We start from the raw sequence: 24,211 nt of genomic DNA on the forward strand, positions 1-24,211 counted from the left end.
CCTATTTCCAAATGGATTGTCAAGCAAGCTGAGTCTGAGCCTCAGCAGTGAAACTAGAGGGTAGAAAGCCAAGAACTCTCACAGGCGTGATGAGAGCAAGAGAAACAGGTGGACAGAAGGGAAACCTTGTTAACCTCAAAGACAGAGTGCATGCTCAGATTATGATGGTATAATCGTAAAAGCTTCAGGTAGCGTAGACCCGAAGGAGAGTCTATAGCCTTCTCTGATTTATTCTGGAAGGTATATTTTTAGATACCATTGTCCATGTAATAGCTACGAACTGGCACATTTACCTGAGTAGAAGCATTTGTTTCTGATGTTACATGTAGGTGAAGAGGCTTGTGTAATTATAATACGACCTCAATATTTGGGATGGAGCAGTAATCAAGAATGGAGGTTGGATGGGTCCTAAGCAGTGACTTTACTCTGACATTGTCCTGTCCCTGGATCCTACATGGTGGAGCTCTCAGCCAGCTGTATGAAATGCTAAGTACAAGAGAGAGAGATTATTCTACAAGGCAAGGCTCCTGGGCTTGTTCTTTTCCAGTTTTCTCTTTTTCTTCCATGACACCTGTGATGGCTAATCTTATGAGTTAACTTGACTGGGCCATGAAGTGCTAGGATATTTTGTCAAACATTATTCTGGTGGTGTCTGTGAGGACCTTTCTGGATGAGATTAACATTTGAATCTGGAGACTGAGCAAAGCATATCACCATCCCTTATGTGGGCAGCTTCATCCAATTAGCTGAATACCCGAATACAGCAAAGCACTAACTGTCCAGCCAGTAAGATGGAATTCCTCCTGCCTGACTGTCTTCAAGCTGGAACATTGTTTTTTCCTTGCCTTTAGACTTGAACTGTATGATGGGGGGAAAAAAAAACTCAGTTTTTTCCTTCCCATGTAGGGAATAACCCAGTTCTTCCCTACCGTGTGTCTCCAGAAAACACTTCACTTCTGACACTTCTGTTTACAAAATGTATGGAGGTTTTCCCCACACCAAGCAATTCTCTGCGACACCAGCTCTGTGTCCTATAATTTAACTCAATTCTGACACTACTGACTTGGACAGAGCATCAGATCCCCCAGGTTAAGGGCTCAGTCCCACAAGACTGTCTCCCCTCCTCCACCTCCTCCCCCCCACTTCAGATGCTTGTCACCAGCATCTAGGTTATCATCTGTGGTTCTGACCAATTGGCTACAGATCAGAGGTTCCAATGATTCCCCTCCCTGGGTTTGATTAATTTGCTAGAGCAGCTCACAGAACTCAGGGAAACACTTATTTACATTTACCCATTTATTAAAGGATATAATAAAGGATACAAATGAACTGCCAGATGAAGAAATAAATAGGGTGAGGTCTGGGAGGGCCCTGAGCACAAGAACTTCTGTCTTCATGGAGTTGGGGTACATCACCTCCCAATGCGTGGATGTATTTGCCAGCCTGGAGGCTCACCCAAGCCCATACTATTGGGGTGTTATAGAGGCTTTCCAATGCAGGCATGGTGAATTATTATCTTCATTTCCAGCCCCTTTTCCCTCTATGGAGGATGGAGGTGGGGTTGGAGCTGAAAATGCCAAGCTTCTAATTCGGACTTGGTCTTTCTGGTGACCAGCCCCCATCTAGGAGCCTACCCAGACTCACCCCATTAGTACAAAAGATGCTCCTAGTTTTCTTACCATTGAGGAACTTACAAAGATTTTTATAAGCCCCGTGTCAGGGACTGAGGGGCAGAGATTAATATATATATTTTTTCTATTATCTCACAAACTGAAACATTGGGTTTTTCCGGGTGTTGACTCTGCCAGCCCCTGGACTCGAACTACGTCATCAGGATTACCGGGAACTCCATAGTGACAAACCCTGTGGTCACCTCTCTTTTCACAGTACATTTGACTTAGTATTATCTGATGCAATTGACATCATTTTTTTTCCCCCTAGATCAGAGGTTCTCAACTGGGGGTGACTTTTATAACCCATTTGTTAGTTGGGAATGTCTAGAGACATGTTTTGTTGTCCTGATGGAGAGGTACTACTGGCATCTAGTGGGGAGAGAACAGGAAGCCCTCATAACAAAGAATTATCCAGCCCAGCATGTCAATATGAAGTGCCAAGGTGCTGAGGTTATCTTTTATTTGTAACTACCTGATGGTTTCAAGGGATGCTCCTGTCTCATTTGCTCTTATCGTCTTCCAGATAACCTCTAAATGTTAGAATTTTATAAGATTTGGTCCTGTACTTCATTTTCCATTTATGTTCTCTCCATGGGTAATCGAATACATTTTCCTGTTTTAAAATACTATTGGTATGCTGATTGTTCTAGCTTTAAACACCCAATGGCCTCTAGACTCACATATCTAATTGCTTACTTGACATTGCCATTTGAATGAATAATGGGATCACAAACTTCATATGTACAAAATATAATTTGAATTGCTTCACCAAACCTGTTTCTTCTCCACTTTTCCACTTCTCTGTAAAGAGTCCCACAACTTACCCAGTGCATAAAGCTCTAGCCATCATGCTTGGTTCCTCTCTTTCCATAGCCCTCTATAGTTTGTACATTAGCAAGTCATATCAGCTTTATTTATATTTCCTGATTTAATTGAATTTTTTCCAGCATCTCATCTAAGACATCATTAAATATTGCCTGTATTTCTTCAATTACTTCTAAATGATCACTCTGCTTCTGCTCTTGCAACTTATTACCTATGTAGGGTCCCTAAGTAATATTTCAAAACCATAAATCACCTAGCTTCTAGTGAGTTATACTGTATTTAGTAAAAAGACTACATCTCCTTACTTGGCCCACATGTCCTGAATCATTTGACTGCTGCCCATCTCTCTCATTGCACTAATTGCATCAGCAGTCGTGGTATAGATGGCAAAACAGCCCAAATATTACCCTCCCCAGATTCATGACTTACTGAAGCTTATCCCATCAAAAGATGAAGTCTATTTCTCTCCCCCATGAATCTGTGTTGGCCTTGTGATTGCCTTGATTAAATGAGTGCAGCAGAAGTGATGGTGCATCCGTTCTGAGTCCTGGCATCAGAAGGCCTACTGTGCTTCTGCTAGCATCTCGAGTCACTATCCAGACATCATGACAGCTGCCTGCTGGAGGATGAGAGACCACGTGGAGCAGAGACTTGCTATCGCCTTTGAGGCAGTCCAAGATCAAGAAGCCCCCAACAGACCAAACAACTGACCACAGATCCAGCATGAGTGAGCCCCACTGAGACCAGAAACAGTCTATCTCAACTTGCCCAAATTGCTGACTCATGGAAAAGTGAGCCACATTAATAGTTTCAGTTTTAAAGCATTAAAGTGTTTTTGGGTAATTCGATATAGAGCAACACCAGCTTTCATTCTATTCCTCTAACCAGAAAAAACGGTTCCCTCATCTGGATGGCTCTGCACTTGCTCTTCCTTCTGCCTGGAATACTCTTCTCTTAGCTCATTTTAGTCATAGTTCTTCTGAGTCTTTGTGATCAGGAAGAAACTATTTAAAAATTTTGCATGGGTTATCTTATTTAATGCCGATGACATTATTATTTACATGTTTCCCAATAAGAAGACTGAAGTACCACAAGTAGCCTGTTAGTTTTCTCAGTGAACCAGTTGGGGAACTGGGACTCAAGTCAGGAGAATTATGATTCCAAGAGCCCATGCCATTTATTCTCCCTTTATGCATACACAGTAAGATACTAATAAATATTTGTTAAATAAAAAAAATGTGTAAGTGAATGCATAAGGCAAATGTGTGGCAGAAACACAAGAGTAGCAACCTTCTTTTGGAGACTGTGCTGGGGGACAAAATGTTTCTTAAGAACTTTTCCAATCATACATTTTTAGTATTTAAACATAAAGGGAGGGAAACTATATTAAGGAAACATTGAACATTAATGATCATAATAGGTTTATTGAATGATCTGAGCTCTGAGTACTGAATAAAGAAGCAACTTCTGTTTTGACTGCACTGCACAGCTTGCAGGATCTCAGTACCCCGACCAGGGATTGAACCCTGGCTGCAGCAGTGAAAGCCCGGAATCCTAACCTCTAGGCCACCAGGGAACTCCCCATGGCAACTTTTTCTGACTCATGTCAGAGGGCCCTCTCCCTAAGAACAAAGACTCTGGCAAACTCTCAGTCAATTTCAGATACTGATAAAGTTTCATGCACAGAAAAGACCTAAATCGAAGCTTCGGTTTCTCATTTAATTTAAACTCTCTCTTCCACAGGTCTTCTGGCCTAACCCAGAAGCTTATGTAGGAAGAAGGTGTGGTTTGCGTTTTCCTCTTTCCTCCTTTTCTTCTCTTAGCCCTGGTTCTTCTGGCGCCTCCAGGGTGAGCAGAGAGAGGAGTTGTAGTAATGTAAAGGTCTTGCTTGACTGGTGTCATTGCAATCTGGTATAGTACTGATGTTTCTGCTGTGAAAATGCAGACACTTCAGTCTTGGGGTAAAGCTCACACAGCTTATTTCCATTGGTGTCGCTTCTCCCTGACAAGCCATTTTTGGGACGGGCTCTTTCATGGAAGTTCATGGGCTACTTTCCATGGTGACTACTCTGGCCCGTGGAAAGCACTTGGCAGGTCACTCTCCATGTAGCTACAATTTCTCACTCATCTATCTCAGATACCTACAGCCAAACTTGCTTTTGGATTTTTCTAGATAAAGGTCAATTACTCAGTCTCTATGCCTCAAACTTTATATGGTGGATGTAATGCTTCCTTTTACCTGACTTGAATTAGAGGAAATATACCCTTTCCTGGATGGGGGTATAGGACACACAGTACTCTTCAAACATTTTCCAAGGAAATCCTCCTGGTCAGTCTTCTCCCTTACTGATCAGTCTCCTGTAAGTACCTGGCCTGGGGGAGAGCTCCAAAGAGCTTTCATCGTCTTGTGTGTGACTTGTTTGTACTGGCTGGTGTATCTCTTTCGAACATGGGGATACTTGAAACCTAGAGTCCTTAGCAGCAATTCTGACTGGAAAAGCCTAATTTAGCATGTTTAATAACTTGGTTCCCTAAAAGGTAGCTTAGATCTGATCACTGAGCAAATCAGTGTTAGGAGAGTTTGACAGAATGGGCTGAACATGGCAGGGTTAGGCAGGGTCCTAATGAAGGACCCAGTATGTTCCCAGTAAGTTCCCAGCATGTGGGAAGAAGACTGTATGCTGGTGGAGGCAAGGCAAAGAAAGCTTCTCACAGGGCACCAAGTGCGTGCCCAGAATAAATATCATTGGTCTAGTCCTCACGACAATGTCCTGCAATATCGTTATTCTCATTTTACAGATGAAGAAACTCAATGCTAGTTATATTATTTTTACTGTTTTCTAGACAAAGGAGAGAACAAATACTTAGATTGGTAACCGATGAAAATATTATCACCCAGTAAATAGGCATTTTGCTTTCTGTGTTCAGTTTGATAAATAATTTTAATTACACTGCTTTGTTCATTATCTGCACTCTAATGAGTAAAATGATCGTTAACTTTAATGTTCCATACGTTGCTTACTTTAACTTTCATGTTTCATCTCACATTGAATTCTCATCTACCAGGTGACAGATAAAGGTTTTCAGTATTGACAGGAATTGACCACTCGAGTTAATTCCCATGCTGATGTAGTTAAAAATTTTACCAGGGCTTCCCTGGTGGCGCAGTGGTTGAGAGTCTGCCTGCAGATGTGGGGGACGCGGGTTCGTGCCCCGGTCCGGGAGGATCCCACGTGCCGCGGAGCGGCTGGGCCCGTGAGCCATGGCCGCTGAGCCTGTGCGTCCGGAGCCTGTGCTCCGCAACGGGAGAGGCCACAACAGTGAGAGGCCCGCGTACCGCAAAAAAAAAAAAAAAAAAAAAAAATTTTACCAGTCTGGGCCATTTAAAATAAGAATGCATAGGAACATACGAATATGCTCTCTTTTTGTCCCAATCCTCCCCCAGGTTCTTCTAAAATGACCCCACTCTTGCCAACTCTACTATCTTCTGTATTCATCTATTTCTATGGTGTTTATCTGTGGTATCTAGACTCTGAACAAATATTCATTCAGACTGAGGCAAAAACACTCAGTGTAAGATTCCAAGGGAAACCAGTCATGCACTCTTTATCTGGACACATACAGAGAATGTAAAAATAGTTGTCAAGTCCTTTTTTGTCTATGTAAGAGATAAGACACTTTTTTCTCACCTTCCAATTTATCATTGCCCGTTGGAATGTTTATCCAGTGTCAGGAAAACAACCCAAGCATCTATTTTCTACTTTAATAGCCTGCCAGACAAAGGTGCCCAAATAGCTTTTATTTTGAACGATATCCTCATTTTTATTACATTTACTGTTTGTTGATCATATATCACTTGACATAACAAACTTGACTGTGTTCTTAAAATATATGACAAGACATGATAAGGGTTTAGGTTTCAGATAATTTTGACTGAGTGGTGTTGGATTCTAGCACTGCTGAACCAGACTGAGACTTTTCCTGATGGGAGAAATGTGAATACATTAGAATCAAATGTTCAGCCTTTCGTATCCGAACTAATGGGATGCAGAATTTAAACAAAAAATAATCACAGCAGCACTGTCAGCATTCCTATCGGAGAAGCAGCTGTGCTAACACACTGCCGCCCCTCTCGTCCAAAACCTGTCTACATGTAAGATGTCAAAGGGTCACATTTGCTTACAGCTGTGATTCCCTGAGATCTTTCATCAAGATAACCAGCTTCTGGGGAATGCGATCAGTGTTCATTTATCTCTGCAGAATGTTCAGTTTAGAAAAATGAAATGCCTGTATGAATTAAGATTTAAGGATACTTAAAACCAAGCTGAAATCTCTATTAATTAATTTTTTTCCACACCATTGTCTCATCTGCTATAATAACATAAACATTAAATGCACACTAATACAGTAACACTGAAAGATAAAGGCACAGGAAATTGTTTAGGTTTAGGAATAAGATAGAAATGAATTTTTATGGGGCAATTATTAATATTTCCCATGTGTATGACTTGAAGAAAAAGAAGATGATGTGTCTTGACTAAACTGTCATTGTTTGCCAGCTGCAGTTACAAAGGTCGCCATGTCAAGGTAGGGAGTGTGAAAGCCAGTTGATGTCGGCGGTGTGACACAGCTGTCTGTTAAGACTTTTCCTCAAGCGGAAGATGCCAAGGGTGAATGCTAAAATTGAAATGGCATCAAGAATATTAGGGCCACAGAATAGAATTACTTGAACTGAAAACTGACCTGATCATGAGGACAAATGCTCCCTATCTTATGAAAGTGTTTTAGGAGCTCTCCAAAAGAATTTTCTATCACGTGTGCTGACTCAAGCAGCAGCAACTTTCACCAGCTACAAAGCTCTCCTCGTCCTGAGCTGTTCTTACTGCACATAAGAATTTTGACTCAGTACCTTCATATCTTGTTTGCTTACCACCACAACCTCCATTGTTTTCAAGAACACCTTTAGGATTGAATTTCCCCATGTTTTGTTCCAAATAAAGTTAGTTCAACTGGGGAGAGCTTTGGGCGCTATCTGTAATTATGCCTTTCCTCTTCCTCTGGACAACAATCTCTGTACGACTGCTCTGGAGCTGGGCCAAGCACAGTACCACACTTCTCTGAAACACCCTGCTTCACAAGCATGGTGCTGGGCTCGGGGGAGAGCAACTGGGGCCCTGGTATTCTCCACCTGCCGTGCTTAAGGCCGAGCTTCTGCATTATGAGTGAGAATTGGGTAGATAAAAGAGTCTCAGATCCCTCTGTTGCCATTGTCTGGAAGAAAGTCCTCTACAACATGGACCTGGGGCTTTGGTGAAAAAACACTGGTAGCTTTCCCCTCCTGGGGAGATACCATAGCCAACCACTGGGAGCTGGGGGGAGAGGAAGCTGTGTGTCCTCTCCTGTCCCCATACATGTGGTGCTTCTGTCACTATGGGTGAAGGAAAGAGGAGGGAAGGAGGGGATCATGGCTCAAATACTACAGACTGTTTCTATTCTTATTTAGATTTCATAGATTTTCTTGACAAAATGTTTATTTGTTTGCTATATACACTTAGGACAATTTCTAGAGACTTAAAATTTTTTTTTTTAAAGAAAAGTTTCACCAATCATGCTCATTTCACAAGAGAGTGAGTCCTTGCTTATGCTACCAAACCAGAAGTCATCCTCATGTATGGTTTTTAAAATTAACGTTATTAATGTATAATTTTCTTACAATAAAAGCACCCATTTTCAGTGCATCTTTTGATGAGGTTGATAAATTGATACACCTGTGTATCTACCAATGCAATCAGTAGGTAGAGCATTTCTGTCACAACAAAATAGTCCCTGTGCCTCTTCCCAGGCGACTCCCCAGCAGTGACCCCAGGCAGCCACTCATCTGCTTTCTGTCTCTACAGGTTTTTCTTTTCTAGAGTTTTAAGTACATGGAGTTATATAGTATGTACACTTTTATGTCTGCATTCTTTTACTCATCACTATAAATTTGAGGTTTATTCACGATATACCTTGTAGTAACAGTTCATTCCTTTTTATTCCTAAATTGTATTCCATGGTAGCAACATGCCACAATTTGTTTATACATTCACTTGATGGACATTTGAGTTGTTTTGATTTTTGGTTAATTCAAATAAAGCTCTTATGAACATTCTTTGTGCAGACACATGTTAAATACCCAAGATTGACATTGTTTTCCAAAGTGACTGTACCATATTGCATTCTTGGAAGGAGTGGATCAATTTTCCTATTGGTCCACATCTTAACTGTCTGCATTGTTTTAAAAATTTGAGTCATTCTTGCAAGTTTATAGTAGTGTTAAATTGTAGTTTTAAGTTAGATTTACATAATAGCTAATGATGTTGAGCATCTTTTCATGTGCTATTTGCTGTCTTTATATAGCTCTTCTTTGGTGAAGTGTCTGTTCAAACCTTTAGCTTTTTTTTTTTTTTTTTTTTTCGGTACGTGGGCCTCTCACTATTGTGGCCTCTCCCGTTGTGGAGCACAGGCTCCAGACGCGCAGGCTCAGCGGCCATGGCTCATGGGCCTAGCTGCTCCGCGGCATGTGGAATCTTCCCGGACCAGGGCACGAACCCGTGTCCCCTGCATCGGCAGGCAGACTCTCAACCACTGCACCACCAGGGAAGCCCTAGCTTATCTTTTTAACTGGGTTTTAAAATTTTTTATTATAGAATTGAAAGACAAAAATATTTTGGTTGTAAGTTCTTTATTAGATACATGCTTTGGAAATATTTTCTCCCAGCTTCTCTGTTTATTTTCTTAAAAGTGTTTATTGTTATGTCTTCTGGGAAAATTGATCCCTTTATCATTGTGGAATGTGCTTCCTTGTTCCTGATAAATTTCCTTGCTTTGAAGTCTGCTCTGTCTGAAATTAATATAGCTACTCCTGCTTCCTTTGGATCAGTGTTATCATGGTATAATTTTTTTCAACCATTTACTTTTAATCTATATATGTCTAATATTTAATTATATTATTTTTATAGGCAACATATATTTGGGTTTTATTTTTTGATTCATTCAGATAATCTTTTAATTGGTACTTTTAGATATTTGATGTTAAGTTGATTACTGATATAGTTGAATTAATATCTACCATACTTGTTACTGTTTTCTATTTGTTGTCTTGTTATTTGTTCCTATTTTGGTCTTCCACTTTTTATGCCTTTTGAGGTTTTAATAAACATTTTATATATGGTTCCATTTTCTCTCCTTAGCATATCTGTTATACTTTTATTTATTTATTTATTTTTAGTGGTTACTCTAGTGTTGGTAAAATACATTTACAACTAATTCAAGTTCACTTGCAAATAAAACTATATGGCCCTACAGGTAATGTGAGTATCTTATTTTTTTCTTTTTTCTTTTTAATTCTTTTTGTTATTTTGAGTATCTTATAATAACAAAATAATTGTAATTTCTCTGTACTGTCCCTTGTATCATTCCTTTCATTCATTTCAATTATACATAAGATATATACATAAGCATACATAATGGAATACAGTGTTATTATTTTGAACAAATTGTTATTGGTTAGATCAGTTAATAAGAAAAATAAAAATTTTATTTTACCCCCATTTACTCCTTCATTGATATTCTTCCTCTCTTTATGTAGATCAGAGTTTCTAAGCTGTATTATATTCCCTCTCTTTAAAGAACTTATTTTAACATCCTTTCAGTTTCTGTTTCTGAGAAAGTCTTCATTTCTCCTTCACTTTTAAAAAATTTTTATTTATTTATTTATTTATGGCTGCATTGGGTCTTCGTTGCTGCGTGTGGGCTTTCTCTAGTTGCGGTGAGCGGGAGCTACTTTTCGTTGTGGTGCGTGGGCTTCTCATTGCGGTAGCTTCTCTTGCTGCAGAGCATGGGCTCTAGGCACAGAGGCTCGGTAGTTGTGGCACGTGGGCATAGTTGCTCCATGGCATGTGGGATCTTCCTGGAGCAGGGATTGAACCCCTGTCCCCTGCATAGGCAGGTAGCTTCTTAACCACTGCACCACCAGGGAAGTCCTTTTCTTTCACTTTTGAAGGATAATTTTGAAGGGTACAGAATTTTAGGCTGGTGATTTTTTTCTCTTAGCACTTTAAATATTTCACTCCACTCCTAGCTTGCATGGTTTCTGTGAAAAGTTGATATAATTCTTATCTTTTTTCCCCTTTAGGTAAATTGTTTTTTATCCCCTCTGGCTTCTTTCAGGATTTTTTTTTCTTTACCTTTGATTTTCTGTACTTTGAATATAATATGCCTAGGTAGATTTTTTTGGGACATTTGTTCTGCTTGGTGTTCTCTGAGCTTCCTGGCTCTGTGGTGTGGTATCTGACATTAATTTTGGGGAACTTCTCAGTCACTACTGTTTCAAATATTTTTTTCTGTTCCTTTCTCTCTTTCTTCTCATGCTATTCCCATTATGCATATGTTGCATAGTTTTTAGTCATCCCGCAGTCCTTGGATATTCTGTTTTATTTTTTTCAGTCTTTGCTCTCTTCACTCTTCAGTTTTCGAGGATTCTCTTGATATATCATCTAGCTCAGAGATTCTTTCCTCCGCTGTGTCCAGTCTGCTAATAAGCCCATGAAAGGCATGTTTTATTTCTGTGACAGTGTTTTCACCTCTAGCATTTCTTTTGGGCTCTGTCTTAGGGTTTCCATCTCTGTGTTTATATTCCGTTAGAGTCCTTGGCATGTTGATGACAGTTGTTTGGAATTCCGTATCCGATAATTCCTTTATCTTTGTCATGCCTGGTTCTGATACTTTCTCTGTCTCTTCCAACTGTATTTTCTGTCTTGTAATTTTTCCTTCATAGCTGGATATGATGCACAGGGTAAATAGGCCTTTAGTAATGTGGTGTTGAGCTTTGGGGCTGGGGAAGCATTCTATAGTCCCAGGTTATGTTGATAAAACCATGTTTACTTATGCTTATTTATGGCATTTAGAGGTGGGGATCATGAAGATTCTGGAATGATGCCCACATTTTTTGGGTGGTGCACGGCAGGGTACTTCCGTGATCATTGAAAAGGGAATTTTACAGGGAGATGCTTGTAAGAAAGGCTGTCACTTCAGTTGAGGAGGTGCTGTCTTTGAGATGCCCAGGTGCAAAAGCCTTGTAGGTATTTGGTACCCCAATAGATATCTGAGCTGGAGAAATATATTTAAAACTTATGCACCTTGGGAATGGAGAGAGAGAGAGTGATGGCTTTTGTGGAATGATGATTCCAATGAGGAAAGAAAAGTTCAGTGTTTTGCTTTGATTTTGACAGAAAATCAGCACTCCTAAGGTGAAATTCATCTTATGGTATGTAGAAAATGCTCTTTTGTTGAATCATTTGTCAGGGTAGAGCTGCTTTTTGAGGCAAACCCAATATTTATTTATTTTGTACCTTGCCTTGTTACTAAAAGCATTTCAAGTGGCTTTCAAGGGTGGATGATATGTGACAATATTAAGTGACTCGATTACAACACGAAGAGGAAGGAGGAGGAGGGAGGGAAGGATGATGAGAACAAACTGCAGACAAGGATCACGTTAAACATGTGTTACTAAGGCCTGCATGTATTCTCTGATTGAGTCCTAAGGCATTCTGGTAGTGCATGTGGCCAAGACTATTTGTATGTATTCTATACTTAGAATAGGAACTGCTCTGGGGCTAATGTCAGGTGGGAATTCAGAGAGCGTGGTAAAGAATTACACTCTATGTAACACAACGTACAAAATCCTCAGTAATGTCTTTATGGTAGTTACTGAGTTTTATTACTGGGGGATGCTTGTCCCCCACTCGTGATGTTTCCCTCCAAGTGGAGAATGCTTCATTATAGAAGCACGTCTGGCCTCTCTCCATCCTCTCATTCCCTTTGTGAGCTGGTGCAAAGCAAACCTTGGCATGAAGAGTACAGTGGCTTCACCCTCTCCTTGGGAGTAAGGTATCTGCTGGGATACAGACTTCCCTCTACTCTGAGTTATCACCTGTTACAAGGGAATCCCTACAGCCATCAAAAATAATGGGAAATGATGCCAGCCCGCTACTGCCTATGACTGGATCTGTGAATAAATCCGAGTAATCCCACTGACTGAAAATTCTTTAATATTCGTTTATCAGTCAAAAAATAGTATGTTGGATTTCCACCTATTTGCTTATTTTCTATTTCTCGATTGGCTCAGCTCTCACATGGGGAAGAGATGTTTGTTTACTTACTGAAACCCTTAGAAATGCAATAATTTTCACAGTTATTTATTTTAAAGATAATCAATGTAAGCTGACATCATAAAAAGAAAATGCAACTTAGTAAGTGATTCCACAAGTGTGCAAATTTGATGTTGGTACCGTATTTTGCTGGATTTTCTAGATCTTGAAATGTATTGTAGAATATCTAGAAAACAGTAGATGGTCTGCATGACCTTGAGTTTGCTTTGTTTGCTGGAAAATAGTCAGAAGAGCAACTTGTTTGGGAATCAGGAGACCTTTATTGCAGTTTTACCTCTGCTTCTGGATTAACGGTTTTGGTAAGTCAAATGACATCTTGGGAACTCATGCTTCTGATTCTCTAAGGCTCTGCTTCCTAAACCTGCAGTTCATCACACTTTCTTGAGAGCTTATCCTGTGTTGTGACCCGAAGACTCTGGGCCATAAATTCTTGTGTGCACTACTTGAATCTGGATTTGATCAGCAGCTCAGGAAGAGAGGTTTTTCCCACTCTGAGAATCCCTGATTCCCTGAACTTTCCAACTGATGGATGACATTTTCTGTCTCATCCTTAGTATGTCACCCATCACACCATTCCCAACATCATCTTCACATGTACGTTTTTATGTAAAATATATTCTCAGTTGAGTGGTGATATGGTACCTGTAGCAGGTTGCATACAGCGGAGTGTGGCATCGTGTTCTTACAATCACCCCGAATCTGAAGACTCCAGAGGAAGCAGGGCCGGGAGACTCATCCATTTTGAGTGGTGCTGGGAGTGACGCACAGCCCACGGTTTTAGTGGCTAGTTGACAGGACCTGGTTGCTGTGAACGGGGCCCCCCTTGGTTCCCTTCAGATCACTCATCACTCATCTGTGCCCGGTGCTTCATGAAGGAACAAATGCTGTCCTCAGCTCCGAGCCTGGGGCCACCCAGTGGAACTCCCACAACGCATCCTGTCAGCCGGGTGCTCCTAGACATGAATAAGGAATCTTTTAGATAAACTATCTTGTCAATCTGCAGTTTGCAAATTTGCATAAATAGGATTTTTGATGGGATGCCTTGGAGCAGCCCCACGTATGCTTTGTCAGTGTGCTGTGCTAACCCACAGAGAACTGTTAGGATATTAATAATGTTGCGGTGTGCCAAGCTTATTTCTAAACCAATGAGGCAGATCTTATGGAAATGGCAGGGTACAAGGTGGGGAGCACTACAAAGATAGAAGAAAAGGGATTCACTGGTTTTTTTTTGTCTATAAAAGGACAAGAGATAGATTATTAATCGTTTGTTGTCAGCTTTCAGACCCCTCCACAAGGTACTGTTTGAATCACACATGATTTAGAGAGGAAATGAATTGGACAGTTTATCTAGTCAAATCTCTTCACTGCAAAAATGAGGAATATGGTCTTTAGAGATGTGAAGTGATTTTTCCAAAATACCACAACTAATTGATAATAGATCCAAAAGTATAGGATCACTTACCTTGTGAAAATAGTAACGAGATGTATTCTTCCTGTCAATTTCTGACCCTCTCTGTGGAAGTACTATTTTTTCATTTCTCAACTGTCATATCAGACGTATATATTATCTGATGGTTTCCTAATTTAAGCAACAAATGCATTACCTTCTTGTAAATCTTTTCCCCAGCAACTTATCAAAAGTGATACTCATGCCATTGACTCAGTGGGTTTCAGAGACAGAGCAAAGATTGGTGACATGTAACCGCAAGGGACTCAAAGACAAGAAAAGTCATAATATTAAGGAGCAGCCCATAGATCATTCAAATACGCATTTCTGGAAGGAAACTGGGATTATCCACTTTTAAACAGGGAACATTAGAGAAAAAAAGACTGTGAAATGCTGATTGAGATTGAGTCTGGAAAGCTTGCTTTGTGCAACAAGTAGCACAATATTTAATTGTTTCAAAATAGGTAATACATAGTAAGGTTCCAACATATTATTTAGACATTGCTAATTAAAGATGGAGGCTCTGGAGTTCAAATTAGTAGTCATTATAGAAAACAGTAGTGCCCAGAAATACATGTTCTTGTTACTCTTTTTTTCTCTTAAGGAGGTTAAATGGGTTGAAATTGGCCACAGTGTAACAGGTCATGTTACCATCTTACAATTCACATTTCATGTGTTTTCACTCATGGAGGAAGAAATAGGATATTGGTTTGGGACAGAATTTGAATAAAACTTGTGATCCTCAAACGTTCAGTGTTAGCCCTTGGTTACAAATTGGCGGGAAAGGGGATGTTTATAAAGCTCAGTGTCAGAGCAGGTGCACGTTGGTGCTGCACCTGAGATGAGGTAGAATGTAGCACAGTTACCTCTCCAGGTAGCAAGTGGGATGATGACTTTTTTGTGACATTTTCAGAGGGAAAGTATTTTTTCCTTCATAGACCTTTGGTATTTACCTTTTGAATCATGCATTAAATCATCAGTATTATAGTTTTGAGAGTAACAGGGCAGGACTTCAACAAGAAAAATATTCCCTCACCCTCAAATGCATGGGCTCATTAACCCATTCATCACGTTTCTTGCACACCTGCCATTACAAGGAGCTCTGTCAGGAGCTACGGGGACTGTGAAAGTGAATAAGGTATGAATGGGCTCTACACCCAAGATCAGAATAAGAGGTGTAGATCTCTTGTTACTTTCTCTACTCCATGTGTTTAAACATTTAGATAATGTCATAATATGCAGAAAATGTATTTTCTTCCATCACACCATGGGGATTCACCTCGTAGGGTTTGTTTTTCAAATTTAACAGCTCCAGAACTTGTGAAAAAACGATGACTCCCCCCACCCAACACCCCCCTTCCCAAACGGGACACTCCTGTATGTTGTTTAGGTCACTACCTCATACAATTTCTGAGGGTCAGCGTTCTGGGAATGGCTTAGCTGGGTGCTTCTGGCTCGTAGTTTCTTGTGAGGTTGCAGCCAGTCTGTTGGCTGGGGCTTCAATCATCTGAAGACCCGATGGGGCTGGGAGATCACTGGCATGGCTGTTGGCAGGAGGCCTCGGTTGTTACCATGTGGTTTCTTTGTGGGGCTGTTCAGGACTTGGCGACTGGCTTCCTGTAGAGTGAGCAATCTGAGAGAGAAAGAGAGAGAGAGAGAGAGAGAGGAAGTGGAAGATGGAAGCACAGCACCTTTTACACTATCATCCCAGAGGTGACTCACCATTACTTCTGCCATTTCTATTGGTCGAATGGACCAACCCTAGCACAATGGGAGATGTGAGGTCTGGGGCCATCTTAGAGCGACCATGACTGGGAATGGACTGAATAGGGTTGAAGATCCCTTTAGTCCTCCGACTATCTGATCTTTGAATTTATTTAGAGAATGAGACTCTTTTCTATTTGGCCCTATTAGATGAAAGTAAGAAAGGTTCTAATACACTTCTCCTTTGTAATAAATGGTGGATGCCAAAAATGCCTTATAATAGTCCTAATGAAATAGAACATACTTTTGTAAACTTTGGTCTCTTAGTCTATGGCCCTTATAGCCCACTGAATATGCTGGAGCTTGGTAGAACTAGAGGTATTCCTCTAAGCTGGAGGCTAGGACCAGAACACCTGTGCAGAGAGGCTATGGGAGATCAGAACCCTAGTAACAACTAGACACTCACTGGGTGGTGCTGAGTCCTGGACAGTACAGACGGTGGGCAAAGCAAGTGGGAAGTCCAAGCAGGTGAGGACAGAAAGAAACTTGGACAGAGATTTACAAGTGAGTCAAGGAGCAAGTGGGTCTAAATCATGTTCCTCAGAAAACTGACTTTGACTTGTGTGGATAAGTCTGGGTGAAAATCATGGGGGTTGTTCTTTCTGTTGTTTTCCCAAAGCACCTTTTCACCTGTTCAAATAATTCCAGCCCCAGCTGGCATCCAGGCATGGTGCAAGGTTCTGTCGTGTCGCCAATATAGGGCAATTGCATCTAATGAGATGGAGGCCCATTGTAGGATAAGGTTAGTGATTATGTAAGGTTATATTCCATCCTGAGGCTGTAAGAGGCTTACACAGCGGTGGAGATCTGCATAAATGTGATTAGCTTCAGCTAATTAGGCTCCTTCTAAAGCTGAGAAATCTGGATTCCAGAAGCAGAGATGAGAACATTTGGACCACTTTACTGAATTACAAAGCAGCTTACATTTGCCTGTGGCCGGTGCTTGTTTAAATCCTCAAATAGTAAAGGCTTTAGCTGAGGATATTCAGTCTGGCCTGAACAGAGCAGCTGTCTACAAAAACCTTGGATTTATCCGATGAGGTCTCTAAGGTTTTGATTGTTGGACTATAATTGTTCAGATGGAGTCCGCCCCATCCAAACCATGTAAAAAAGGCGAGAAGGCCCACTTTCTCTTAGAACATTGAAGAAAGAAGAGCATTTATTAAGATGCAACCTGCTTTCTGGATTAAGAATGGCAGAGGTGCTTCTTTCCAGGTGTTAGATTTGCCTAGAAACCACGGCTGTCCATAACAAGTGGAGAGGTCCTGCTTTTCTCCAGGTTCTTCCTGCCTTGAGGGTGATACTTACGTAGCACCAGACAATCGTCTCTTCTCATCAAGTTCAGTCGCTTTGGGGTTCTGCTGAGCTTTCCGCCATCCCTTGGTTTTGCCCGATGAGCTGAAGAGCTGCGTGTTTCAGGCCCTCACACGCTTGCAGAATATCCTCAGCTTTTGCTTAGGTACGTGTTCAAAATCCCTCTGATATGCAGCCTTAGTAACTGTTTCTGGTCTCTGTGTATTGGAATATGTGCTAGAAAGGAGAGCTGCATATCACCCCAAGAATAGCTCCTGTAGGCATGTGTCTGAAGGCCCCTCTCCGCACTGAGTTCTCTGCGGCTAAGGTGTGGACAGGACTCTTGTGCTGATTGGGCATATGGACTGAAAAATGGGCCTTTGCTTTGAAGCACTGTGATGCTGCCTAGGTAACCCCAGTAAATACTTCCCTCCAGAAATTCTGACCCCTCCTCCAACTAGTGCAAGCAAATGTCTGCACCATGGGCACACACACCATAGATTCAGGGTTAACTATATCCAACTTTGTTGTGTCTTAGACTACTATTAGCTTATTTGCTTAGAAGTGTAGAATAGTGGTTAAGGACTCCAGCTCTGGGGTCTCACTTCAGCTCCTGGTGTCTGAAGCTTGATTCTCCTCAATGTTTGACTTTGAGTGAATTACTTAACTTCTCTGAATGTCAGTTTCCTCATCGTCAGATATCTATCTATCTATCTATCTATCTATCTATCTATCTATCTATCTAATGTATCCTCTGTCTATCATCTTTCTCTGTCTGTCTCTCTCATATCTGTGTATCTCTATTGACTGTCTATCACTACATCTATCAATCCTCTGTCTCTCTCGTATCTCTGTATCTATCTGTCATCTATCTATCTGTCATCAATCTATCAGTCTTCTATCTATCATCCACATCTATCCATACCTCACAGGTTGTTGTCAGGATTAAACAAGTTGCTTTATGCAAAGTGATTCAAACAGTGCCTGGCCCATAGGAAATATTTAATAAATGTTAGCTTTTAAAATTGTCTAGTGGCATCCTTAAAATCACCCATTTTATAACAGCCAAGTTTTTCCTTCTCCATTTTCTCACTTGCATACATGCCCTGCTGTGTTGCTTTTATCTTTAACTGTTGTGTATGTGTTCATCCCTATCTGAAGGGCATGAAAGGAAATTGGAAATGCTGTTAATTTTGACTAATAAGTAGATCTACATATTTGACAAATTTCCAACCAAAATCGTAATGCCTTTCCTTTCATAACTAGACAGCACTTTTTCTGAAGTTCCTAATGAAGAAGTGCATGAAAATAAAGATATTTTTGTAAATTAGTAAGAGGGCTGCTTGCCATACAGGTGAGACATTGCATTGATGACCCAGGGTGAGGGATTGAAAGGACTCACAGACTCCACAGGGTACACAGGACACATAAGTGAAGACAAAGGATGCAGCAAACAGGAGAAACTGCTGAAGGTCACGGTCACAGAGGGGTTCCGAATGTCCAGGTGCAGCTACTTTCCCTCCATCCCCCTGGTCCCTTCTCACCTTCATGGATGTACTTTATGAACCACTGAGAAATATAGCTCAACATCAGAGGAAATCAGTGAGGAAAGGGTAAAGTAGTCAATAAATTATAACAGTGTGTTCTAGGCATTTGTTGTTTTTCTGGAGTCATCATTTCTATTTTATGATATAAGTGACCTTTAATTTTACTTCCTGGTAGCCCAGGGACTCTTCTGATGGTCATATTGCAGTAAGATACCAAGAATACATAAATTTCAGGGAAAATACATTATTACAGTTCTCTGTCAAATTTTCAAAACTATGCTGTCCTACATGACTTCGGTGCTATAGGTATTGGAAGTAAGACCAAAAAAATGAGAGAGAGAAAAACACCATATTTTCTGTTTTATCCTAATTTTTACTGGAAGTCTATGAAGTTTACTAAAGAATCTCTTTTTATTTTATTTTTAGATATTTTCTTTCTTTTTTTTTTTTTGCGGTACGCGGGCCTCTCACTGTTGTGGCCTCTCCCATTGCGGAGCACAGGCTCTGGACGCGCAGGCTCAGCGGCCATGGCTCACGGGCCCAGCCGCTCTGCAGCATGCGGGATCTTCCCGGAGCAGGGCACGAACCCGTGTCCCCTGCATTGCCAGGCGGACTCTGAGCCACTGCACCACCAGGGAAGCCCTAGATATTTTCTATTTTAATACAAGGCAGATGTCTATCTTATCATGAACTTTAACACCAGTATTATTCCAGTTTCTTTTTTTATACAGCAAAGTTTTGATAGGCATACTTAAAAATGTCCTTTAAAGATATACATTTAAATGTATTTATCATCTTCAAAACCTTTGTTACTATTACTTGTGCTTGTTGAGTAAGGCACTCAATTTTGTCTTCCAAGCTTGTTTCTAGGACAGGAGTTTCCTTGGAGACCGAGCATAGGTATGCTGTTCATTGGAAAATTGTCTATTTTCTCATTATTATAAAATAATATATTGGCATTCTGTGTTGCAATCTGCTGGTCTGGCCTCTGGGAGCCAGGTTCTTTTAATCAGTTCCCTAGGGCTTTAGTTAAATGCTCTTTGTCCTCCAGAATTGAGAATAAAAGGAGCATTTTACAGCAGATGTCAGAGACAAGCTCATACCACACAGTGAATAGGGTGCAGTGCATATGAAGGTTGCAATGAACAGCTTTTTACTTCTTTGGTCAGAAAACTCTAAGATTCCACAATAACTTTGTTTCTAATGTTATCATTATATCTCTGTTTATTAGTATTCTAATGACCAGTTCTCAGCCAAATACACTTGCATATTTCAACAGTCAAGATACGTTTGCAACAGAAAAAGTGGGTTTTTTTGGTGGATAAAGGCAAATGAGGACTGGAGAAGATGTCGTCAGCACAAATGTGCTCTCTTTCTGCTCTTTATGAATTAGAAAGCTTCGTCAGTGATTTCCTTTAAATTATAGGCTCCTAATCTTACCACCTAGCAGTCACATAATTACCAAGTCCTTATCTGTTGCCACTAATTTTCCATTTGTAACGTGTCCATTTTGGGATGAGAGAAGAATGGCACAAGGGATTCTCAAATAAGAAAGATAATGATAAAAACTTCAAATGTTCTGCCAAACAAGAATAAATCCACTCTCATTTCATTTCCACACCATCTTCTTTTCTATATCACAGTCTGTCCTAAAGACTCCTGCAACGGCTGAGATATTAACAAAATATGGCTGATGTTTCAAAGTCAAGTTCAAGTTTGGCAGCAACACTGAACTTGATATAATAAAATAAAAGAATGAAGCTATTCAGTCTTAAATATTAATGGAAAGATCTGTTGGCTTCCTTCTTTTCTTGATGGTAACTTATAAGCACCTCTTGCTAATATGAATAAAACTCTTTAATTTTGCATGTATATGTAAAGTATTATTGATGTATATTTAATTATATTAATTGAGTTTTATAGATGTTTTATATGTTAATTTCACAAAGCAAAACAGGATAACTGGAGAAGGAAAGTCATGTGATATTTAAAATATAACAAACATGGAAAAAACACTTAAGAATATTGAGACTTTAAGATGAGTTATTGTTCTGAGCCAGCCTGATGAGAGGTAGTGTAGGGTGACGGAAAAACACTGGGAAGGAAGTCAGGAGACCTGGGCTTATTGTGATGTTTTTTCTGACAATTTTTTAACTGTCTCATTTTCTGCATTGGGAAAATGACTGTGTTGGGTTATTAGGTCTGATGATGTCAAAACTCTCAGAGTTCAAACATTACCTGATATTTTCATTCCTCGTGTTGTCACTAAAGTATAGGGATTTTAAAAGCTTGATGAACTAAAGGTGAAGAATCACACAGAACCATTGTTTAATTTTGTCTGATGACATACTTCAGAGTAAATCATAGTCTGCTTCAGGAACTGTGCTAGGCACTTCCATTAGCTATTCTCCTAAAATAACTCTCCATTTAACAGCTGAAGAAACTAAGAGAATTTAATTGAGTTTGTCAAGGTCGCACAGGCAGTGAAGGGCAGGCAGAGTTGGGATATGACCTGATCTGCTGTCTCTGAGTACAAAGCTGTTTCCCTAAATCTCTGACTTGGCATAATATTTATATCTAGATTATGACAATATTAATTAATGTTACACTGATGTTTTTTACTCGTAAAATAGAAAGTGATGTGTAGTACAATTTGAAGAAATGCTGATGGAACGACTGACACTGATATTGAAATTACCTTTTATGAAATGATTATTTTGGAAACACGTTTCATTTAAATCTTGCCTAAATTTGCCTGCATTATTAACTTCTCACAATACATTAGTATAACTGATAACAGAAATAAAACGGTTTTCCAAGTTCCCCGCTCACTGGTCAGTATTTACTGACATGGCCATTATCCCAGTATAACTAATAGATGGGTTCAGAGATGAGCAACAGTCCATAGAAAAGGGAAGTGGAAGTTTTATATGGGGAACTAGACTAGGGATGTCTTCCCATCCACTGATCACTGATACAGTGGATTCTTGTGACAAAATAAATTTTGTGGTTTTAAAGTGAAAAAAAAAAAAGATTTTATTACTAGCAAGAAAGGAAAATAGACACTGGGAAAGAAATTGAAGTCCCAACATATATCAAATAAGGTTCCAGAAAGACATAATAAAGTAATAGGGAAGGAAGTTTTCTGGAATTGAAAAAAAAAAGACATGAAACTTCAGTATGAAAAAGCACAATGTCTCAATAACAACAAATAAAAACACGTTTATTCATAGGCACATTGTAGGAAAACTATTATGGGCCATCAAATATGAAAATAAATATCTAAACAGCTATCAAAGAGAAAAGACAGAATGTCTACCAAAAATGACTATTGAAAAGTCTACTCTGCAGGAGAAATGAACATCGCAGGACAATAAAATGCGTCAGCTATAGTGTTAGGGGGATAATGGTAACGACCTGAATAGAAATCAGAAGAACTATGAAGAAAAAGACAAAAAACATGTCAGAAGTGAAAAAAAAATTATTGGGTGGCTTAGAGTGAATCAATTGAAATATACTAAGAAACTTTGAAGAAAGGCAGAAAAACAATGAAGAAGATGAAAATGTAATAAAAGTGAAATGTTCAGAGGAAAAGAGTTTGTAATTGAATGCAGGAAAAATGGCCCCAAGTAGATATAATTGGAGTTACTGAAGAAGTAAAACAAAATAAAGGAAGAGAACCAATATTTAAAATAACAATCTAGGTAAATTTTCTGGGAAAGACTGAAGTTTATTTCTTGAAAATTGCCATTGTTTTCCCAGGAAATTGAACTGAAATCACTAAACCTGAGAGAAAGCCTATTAAAAGTATTCATTGGACCTCCTGAAAAAAAAAAAAGTTACTGATGTGGTTAAATGAATTAGGCAAACTTGAGACCAAGTAGTCCTCCAAGTATAGGCTTTGGGAAAACAGCACTGAAGGTGCGGGAACTCAGGGGACTGAGTGGACACATGGGCTGCGTGAAACATCACCAAAAAATGTCCATCATCAAGTGGGGAAGCCTTAGCAAAGAATCGATGCTGATAACTTAATCCAGTTAACTGATGAGCTAAGATTAAAACAAGAATATGTTCTGACAATGTAGAAAGAAACACGTAAATAATGGCAATTAGAGGAAGAGACAAAGGGAAATTAGAGTAAGATCATTGAAAATAGAAAATCACCGAAAATTGGTGTGAGTCAAACAATACAATTTAAGCCTCACAGACCTAATAGTGGTGGTTATGTAAGAAAACAAAAAGAGGACTCTGCGTTGTAAAAGGTATAAACATACATTTAACAGCTAGAACAAGTTTAAGCCTTTGAAAAATACCAAAGGAATTTAAAAAGTAATAACAGAGGTGACTCCCCATATAAAGAAACAATAAATATGACATAATACATACAGGTATTATAACAAAAAATTATGTGACAGATCTGAGACCAATATATCAGTCATATCAGTAAAAGGTGAATGGGCTTGACTCATCTATTAAAGCTAAAATGGGACTTCCCTGGCAGTCTGGTCCAGTGGTTAAGACTCCACACAACCAATGCAGGAGGCATGGGTTCAATCCCTGATCAGGGAAGTTCCACAAGCCATGTAATGCACCCCCCGCACCCCCAAAAAAGCAAAACCATCTTCACAGCGGCAGATAAAATAAAACCCCGCTCTATGCTGTAAATAAAGACACACCCAAGGCACATTGATTCAAAAAGCTAAGAATAAAGGGATGAGGGACTGTATACCAGGCATGGAAACAATAAGAAGATTGGTGCTGCAATTCTGATTTGGGATGAAGGAGAATTCAGGCAAAAGAGCATCATATGAGGTTACTTTAAAATGCTAAGAGTAAAAATTCATAACCAAGAAATGATTATCTATGCCCCAAACAGCCACTACCTGCACAAAGCAGAAACTACAGGAGATGCAATGGGAGATACACATAAACACACTAATAGTAGAAAATTTTAACATACCACATGGTGAAAGACAGGTCAAGTGCACAGGTAAGTAAGAATATAAAGGATCTAAAAAACATCTAGAATAAAGTAGTTCTTATGTATATGTATATATACCTATATCTGTCTATATCTTTATCTATGTATCACTATATATAAAAATATATCCTGAAAATAGAGAATATACCTTCTTCACAACTGCACATAGATCATGTACAAAAAGTATGTAATTTTGATCATATATCAGATCATCAAGAAAGCATTCGTAAGTTCTATGTAGTAAATGTATTTCAAACAAAACTCTTTAATCAAAAAAAAAAAAAAAACTCTCCAAAATCCTAGAAATTTGAAAAGGAATTAAAAACTCCTCAAATTCCTTCTATTTGGAAATTTAAAGCCTTCTATTAAACAACTATGGGAAGAAGGGAAATATGAATTGAAATTTCAGAATTTCTGGAAAAAATAATAGGAACTTATATTACATGTCAGAATCAATGGGATACATTTAAAGC

The sequence above is a fragment of the Orcinus orca genome, chromosome 12 (genome assembly GCF_937001465.1).
Source record: "Orcinus orca chromosome 12, mOrcOrc1.1, whole genome shotgun sequence".
Classification (NCBI taxonomy): domain Eukaryota; kingdom Metazoa; phylum Chordata; class Mammalia; order Artiodactyla; family Delphinidae; genus Orcinus; species Orcinus orca.